The following is a 7,101-nucleotide window of genomic DNA, read 5'->3' on the forward strand; positions in this document are numbered from 1 at the left end:
CAATTTCCTCTGAGATTATTGAGAATATATGATAGAAAAATACCCACAAATGGGTATTTACAAGATGGGCAAGTCATTCCAAGATGAGTATAAACAAAAAAAGCATGGTTCAGAACATCATGGTACACTCACACCAAAGTGTGCCTGATTAAAAAAAGGTTGTGTGTATCATTCTAAAGCACTTGTTACTCAGACTATAGAAAATGCAGAGCCAAAGATTAGTTAAAACATGAGGTTTAGAAGGGATATATCTTTCTTATAGAACTTTAAATAATGTTTGTAGATACTCTCTGCTCAAGGATACAGATCTTAAGTCCTCTCTTCTTCAGAGTGGGCTAGACTTAGTGACTGGTTTCCAAAGAATAGAGTATAGAAAAGAAAAAAGAATGGTAGCTTTACAGTAGAAAGGTCTGATTGATATAAGCTTAAGCAAGTGATCAAGGGTAACATTATCATGACAAATCATGTTGGTATCACTTGATTTCTGACACATTACAATGGTAAGGCCATTTCACCTCCTCTAGTGTTTTAAAAAAATACCCGTCTGCTCATGAAAAAACATAAAAAAAAAATATAGATAGACACCCTACAAAACACTTCACCAGTATTACCCCAAACTGTCAATATGATAAACAAGGAAAGTCTGATACTGCCTCAAACTAGGGGAGACCAAGAAACTTGATGGCTAAATGCAAGTGTGCTACCGCGAATTGTATCCTAGAATAGAGAGATGACACTAGTGGAAATATTTTTGAAATCCTAATAAAATCTGCAGTTAATAGCAATGTGTCAATGTTAATTTCTTAATTTTAGCTGAGAAATTATGTGCCATGATTATGTAGGATATTTACATTAGGGGAAATTAAGTGAAGAATGTATTTTCTGAACTCTTTGTAAATTTAAAATTATTCTATAATTAATTTAAAAATAAAAATTAAGAAAAAAAACTTGGAAACCAAATCAACGTAACTAGACTCATAACAGAGTATTTACAAAATTTATGAGGTTGCACTAAGTCTGTGGAAGGGGTTGCTCTAAGTCTGTGGAAGGGGGATGGAGACATGAGAAAATTTGAGAGATAACCATGATGTTCCCTTTATAGCACTTGGAGCCTGATTATATGTGAAGTGGCAACTGAAAAACAATCTTTGTCAGAGTGAATCAACCTACGGTTGTCTTAGCAAAGTATGGAATATAGGAGGGAACCAACTGGAAAGAAAGAGTGATAACCACTTCAATTTCAGATACAGGTTATCCTTTTGTATAATATCCATTCAAAACTCTGCAGAAGGTAATTGGATTTCAGTATTATCCTAAAGCTTAAAAAACTTAGGAAGACAATGAGTGAAAATTGAAACCTTTGAGAAAAAGATGATGACTACCTCTCTAAGGAATGTGAGTAAAGTGAAAAGATAAGAAAGTAATGAACAAACACCCCAGGGGATACCACTAATAAGAGAAAGAATGTGAATGACTCCAAACCTATTACCTGGAAGGCAGCATTCAACCTAGGGACATATATAATTATATGAAAAATAATAAAGTATGTAGTATTCTTTGATTTAGGAAAGGCACAAGAGATTATTTTTATGGTGGAAAAATTGGGAGATAGAGTGGGGAAAACAGCAAGGGACTAAAAATATGTGTCATATTTATTTTTATTAAGTAATAAATGAAACCATGACCTGGTTTCCAGGAATCAATAATCTAAAATGTATGGACATAACCATGATTTCAAGTAGAATGAAATGTATCTTATAAAGGTGGGAATGTGTTAATAAGTAGAAATCAATCCTCAGAGAAGACGGAACTCAAATCTAACTTGAGTGGTTAAGGAGTATTTTATGATATTGGATACACTTTGAAAAGGTAAAGAAACATCCTCATATGCTCAGAAAAGGAGATAAAATAAGCAAATACAGAGAATGAAAAAATAAATCTAATTAGAATGAAATTCAGGGTATTTGAAGGGATTAGAAGGATAGTATACTGGAACAAAGATGTTCAGTTAAAACTGTTAGTAAATTGGAAGTTATATTAGAGAGGTTGTAATTTTTTTAATCTATAAACACAAGCTAAATACTGTGTTAAAATTAATTTTGGCGACTATATGTCTATGAAAATATTTGTCTCAGACCTAATTTAGTTTCAGACAAATGTGAAATATGGAGGACATATTATCTGATAATTCCTTTAGATAGTACTATGAAAAAATTTAGTAAGATAATCACTAAATTACTTAAAATTAGAAAACAATGAGTACATAAAAAATAAACCTACAAGTATTAAACTTCAGTGAAAATCATCTAGCACACCATCACTCAAAAAATTCTAATTTTCATAGTAATATTTCAATAATATTTTTAATATTTTTATAGATGAGTTATAAAGCAGGCCAATTTTCTAAGTAATTACATGTGATTATCATATAGCAGAAAACAAAAAAGTAATGAGAAAATAAAATAATTAAACCAACTGGGTACTAATGAATTAGTTATCAACAACTACAATTATCAAATATGGGATGCAAAACTTATGTTTACTCTTTTGTTTGTTGTGCTTCATTTTCTGTTGATAAATATGTTATTGAATCATTTGAAGCAAAATCTTATGAGTGCTTACAAAATATATGCTGTTATACTAACTTGACTAAATTGTACAGAAATAAACTCAAAAAGACAGTGTGCATATTGAGTCCTTATCCAGTATCAAATCATTCTTGACAGTGGACTAGATATTTTCAATTATTTTTTCTATTTCTAGTAGAATGTTGTCCAAATATAAATACATATTTTTCTAAAATAATTCATTTGTAATGATTTAAGATTTCCCTTTTATTTTAGTTTTAAAAATATTGGCAAAACAAATTTTTAAAAAATCAGACTTTTCCTGCAAGAGTGATTTCATAGTGTCAGTGCACTACAAAGAGACAAATTAAGGAAAGTACAAAAACTGATATTACATAATTATCCAAACTTATAAATCTATATTATTATTATGCCTAAAAAATCTTCATGAACAACTATTTTGTCACATCTAAAAACTATGCTGAAGTATAGTAATATTTTAAACTGGTAATTAGGAAACATTAGAATGAGTAGCATATAAATTTACAATATATTTTTAAATGGAATCATATTTTCCAACAATATCCTTCATATATGATGGCATAGTGCAATTTAGAATTAGAATTTATTAAATTAAATTAGAATTTCAAATAATACAGTTTGGTATGTAGCTGACCACAAAGCTTAGTATCAAAATGTAATATTTTAAAACAACTGCTGTTCTGATCTTAGTTTTCCCACAGCCAACTTTATCATTAAATTCAAGCATAATTAATAGACCTTGGGGATATCATCTAAGAAACATTGCTGAGCAACTTTTAATCATTTACAACTTGCATTTATTAATTAATATGAATATCTGTGATTATGTTACTTATTTCATGATTATGTTATTTAATCCCAAGAGTTAAGTGTAATTCACATGTAGTGATAATGAAAAAGGTGAATTGCTGAAGAGAGCAGCAGTTCAATTAAGCTGTAATTTTAGCACAATAACCATATTTGACTCACACATTGGTTCTGCAAATGTAAAAGTGGTGGGAGGATTGTAAAGATAAAAAAAAAGAAATATCAAGGAGTTGCAAGATGGCAGAGGAGTAGGAGACTTAAATATAATCAGGTCCCAGGCGTTCAGTTGGATAGTTATCAAGCCATTCTTAACAGCTACAAACTCAAACGGAGAGAGAAGAGAAGAAGAGCAGAAATTCTAGGGACAGAAAATTGACCACTTTCTGGAAGGCAGGATGTGAGGAGAAGTGAATCTGAGGCAACATTCAGGAAGATAGACTGTGGGGGCAGGGACCGGCTCCCGACAAGCAAAAGAGCAGTGGAGCACAAAATCTGAACTTTTAGAAGTCTGCTCCATTGAGGGACATCTCTCCAGAGGCTAAGTGGGGGATGGAGCCCTTGCAGGGACAGTGTGGGCTCAGGACCCATGGGGTCACAAAAAGACCAGGGGTGTCTGAGTGTGTCAGAGCTGGCCACAGAGTGTGGAAGCTGGCCACAGAGATGGAGCCGAGGAGCAGGCTCTCAGCTTGGGGTTACCTTAAACCATGATCCGCGGCACAGTCATGCCACTGCTCTTCGGGCAGGGACCCAACAAGCAGCCGATCCCTGGAGACTCATCTTCCTCCTCCAGGAGGAGCAAGATCGCAGGAATCAGCTCGGTTTGGAGATGCCAAATGAGGCCATGCACCAGAGACAGAGACACTCAGTCACAGGCTGGGTGAGTTAAGATTGTAGCCAGAGACCAGGGAGACAGGAGTGATTGACAGCTTTTCTCTGAAGGTGCATTGAGGAGTGGGGTCCTGAGCTCTCCGCTCCTATGGGGCCAGAGATTGGGAGGCCGCCACCTTCATTCCCATCCTCCAAAGCTGTACAGAAAGTGTTCAGGGAACAAAAGCTCCCCAAACCCAAACCGAGCAGATTACTTAGCCTCACTCCTCACAAGGTGGGTGCAATTCTGCCTCAGACAAAGACATTTGAGAATCACTGCAACAGGCCCCTCCCACAGAAGATCAGCAAGAACATCCAGCCAAGACCAAGTACACCAATCAATGAGAACTGCAAAACTCCCGAGCTAGGGGAAAGCAACACATAGAATTCATGGCTTTTTCCCCATGATCCTTTAGTCTTTCAAAGTTAATTTTTTTTAATTTCATTTTTTTAATCATTTTTTATATTTTTCTTATTTCCTATTTTAACATTTTTAAACTATTTTATCTTCTCCATACCTTTTAAAAAATCTTTTTAAATTTTCATTGTTATAGTCATTTTTTATCCCCTCATTCTGTTTAACCTTATTTTATATATGTATAGTTTTTTTTTTTCTTTAAAATTTTGGGATACATTTCCTTCTTTTTTTAAAAAAAAAAATTATTTATTTATTTATTTGACAGAAAGAGAGATCACAAATAGGCAGAGAGGCAGACAGAGAGGGGGAAGCAGGCTCCCCGCTGAGCAGACAGCCAATGCGGGGCTTGATCCCAGGACCCTGAGATCATGACCTGAGCTGAAGGTAGTGGCTTAACCCACTGAGCCACCCAGGCACCCCCAATTTATTCTAATAGATCAAATATACCCTAAATCTAGGGCATGGCTTTGTTCATAGCCCTGATCACATTCTTTCCTCTTTTTATCTTTTCTTTTTTCAACCAACTTCTTATCTTATCAATTTCTTTTTTAGAATCCTTTTTCATTTTCACTTTACAATCATATTCCATCCCTCCATTGTGTTTACCCTTATTTTTATATATATATAGAAGTTTTTCTTTCTTTAAAATTTTGGGAGGTAGTTTCTTCTAACAGACCTAAATATACCCAAAATGAAGTGTGTGGCTCTGTTGCATTCACCAGCCATTTACACACACACACACACACACACATTTTTATGTATTTAATTATTTAATTATTTAATTTATTTATTAAATATATTATATATGTATATATGCATATATGTGTATATATATGTGTGTGTGTATGCATATACACACACACATATATATATAAGTATACACATACACACATATCTCTACATATATTTTTTGCTTTTTCCCCCCCCTTTCTTCTCCCCTTGGTTTTGGGTCTCTTCTGATTTGGTTAGTGTATATTTTTCTAGGTTCATTGCTAACATTTAAGCATTTTGTTCTCTCATTCACCTATTCTTATCTGGAAAAAATGACAAGGTGGAAAAACTCAACGCACACAAAAAAGTACAAGAAGCAGTACTGATGGCTAGGGACCTAATCAAGATGAACATTAGCTGTATGTCAGAACGACAGTTCAGAATGACAGTTATCAAAGTACTAGCTGGGCTCCAAAAAAGCATGGAAGATATGAGAGAATCCTTTTCTGCAGAAATAAAATCCCTTTCTGGAGAAATAAAATAACTAAAATCTAACCAAGTTGAAATTTAAAAAAAGCTATTAATGATGTGTAACAAAAAATGGAGGCTCCTACTGCTAGGATAAATGAGGCAGAAGAGGGAATTAGTGATATAGAAGACCAAGTGATGGAGAATAAAGAAGCTGAGCAAATGAGAGAAAAACAACTAATGCACCATGAGTCAAGAATTCGAAGGATAAACGATACCATAAGACAAAACAATATTAGAATAATTGGGATCCCAGAAGAAGAAGAAAGAGAGAGAGGGGCAAAAGGTATATTGGAGCAAATTATAGTAGACAATTTCCCTAATATGGCAAAGGGAACAAGCATCAAAATCCAGGAAGCACAGAGTAGCCCCATCAAAATCACTAAAAATAGGTCCACACCCCATCATCTAAATGTAAAACTTACAAGTCCTAGTGACAAAAAGAAAATCTTGAAAGAAGCTCGGGACAAGAAGTCTATAACATACAATGGTAGAAACATAAGATTGGCAGCAGACTTATCCACAGAGCCCTAGCAGGCCAGAAAGAACTGGCATGACACATTCAGAGCACTAAATGAGAAAAATAATGCAGCCAAGAATACTATATCCAACTGGGCTGTCACTGAAAATAGAAGGAGAGATAAAAAGCTTCCAGGACTAACAAAAATTAAAAGAATTTGCAAACACCAAGCCAGCCCTACAGGAAATATTGAAAGGGGTCCTCTAAGCAAAGAGAGAACCTAAAAGTAACAGACAAGAACGGAACAGAGACAATATACATTAATTGTCACCTTACAGGCAATAAAATGGTACCAAATTCATATCTTTCAACAGTTACCCTGAATGTAAATGGGCTAAATGCTCCAATCAAAAGACACAGAGTATCAGAATGGATTAAATACAAACAAACAAACAACAACAACAAAAACCATCAACATGGTCTCTACAAGAAACTCATTTTATATCCAAAGACACCTCCATATTTAAAGTGAGGGAGTCAAAGACAGTTTACCATGCTAATGGACATCAAAACAAAGCTGGTGTGGAAATCCTTATATCAGATAAATTAGATTTTAAGTCAGACTATAATAAAAAATGAGGAAGGACACTATATCATACTTAAAAGGACTGTGCAACAAGAAGATCTAACAATTTTAAATA

The sequence above is a fragment of the Martes martes genome, assembly GCF_963455335.1.
Source record: "Martes martes genome assembly, chromosome: 4".
Lineage (NCBI taxonomy): Eukaryota > Metazoa > Chordata > Mammalia > Carnivora > Mustelidae > Martes > Martes martes.